The sequence below is a fragment of the Triticum dicoccoides genome, chromosome 3B (genome assembly GCF_002162155.2).
Source record: "Triticum dicoccoides isolate Atlit2015 ecotype Zavitan chromosome 3B, WEW_v2.0, whole genome shotgun sequence".
NCBI classification, from domain to species: Eukaryota; Viridiplantae; Streptophyta; class Magnoliopsida; order Poales; family Poaceae; genus Triticum; species Triticum dicoccoides.
Window position 1 is genome coordinate 791,250,002 of NC_041385.1, and position 871 is coordinate 791,250,872.

The following is an 871-nucleotide window of genomic DNA, read 5'->3' on the forward strand; positions in this document are numbered from 1 at the left end:
CTCCTCCGCGCGCCGCCCCTCCATGGCATCCTCGTCGGACTCCTCCCCGGGCCAGCGGCCCGCCGCCACGGCCTCCTCCTCCCCGTGCCGCCCCCGTCAATGGCCTCCTTCCCGCGCTAGTTGCCGGCCGCCACGGAGTACTCCTCCCCGCACCGTCCCCCTCCATGGACTCCTGGCCGACCTCCTCCTTGGGTTAGCGGCCGGCCGCCACGGCCTCTCGTCCCCGCGACGCCCCCTCCATAGCCTCCTCCATGACCGAAGACTCAAATAACCGTCAAGTTTTAAGTGGTAGTGCCTAAAAATGCAAAGCATTTGATGGGATAGGCTCCACATTTTTCCTAAGCCCTTTGGTATTTTTTCATAACACATTTTGTCTTATGTGGATTAAAAGAAAACATGAATCAGTAAATGGAAAAGGGGCCACAGGCCTTACCTGGCTACTGGGCCGCGCTGGCCCAGCCCACGCTCACCTCCCCTCGTCCTTCTTCTCCCCCATGTCGCCTCGCACGCGTCTTAGTCTGCCCGCACCAGCCACCGCTCGCCACGCCGACGGGAGCATGTGGGCGAGGGGATAAGCCTCACCTCGGTCCGTCTCCCCTGGCCGCCCTCCTCCATTTCCCCCTCTCTCCCTAGCTCGCTCGCCTCTCCTTTCCTCTTTGCCACCGCAATCGAGAACCATCGCTGCCTTTGCCCCGTCAACCCCGCGCTCTCTGGCGTTCCCGTGAGCCACCACCATGTCTAGAAGGCGCGTCGTGCCCGACCACGTCGCCTACGTCTACTAACCGAGGCCGCGGAGCACAACTCCGACCGCGACGAGCTTCCGCCTTCTTTGAAGGAAATATGCCCTAGAGGCAATAATAAAGTTATTATT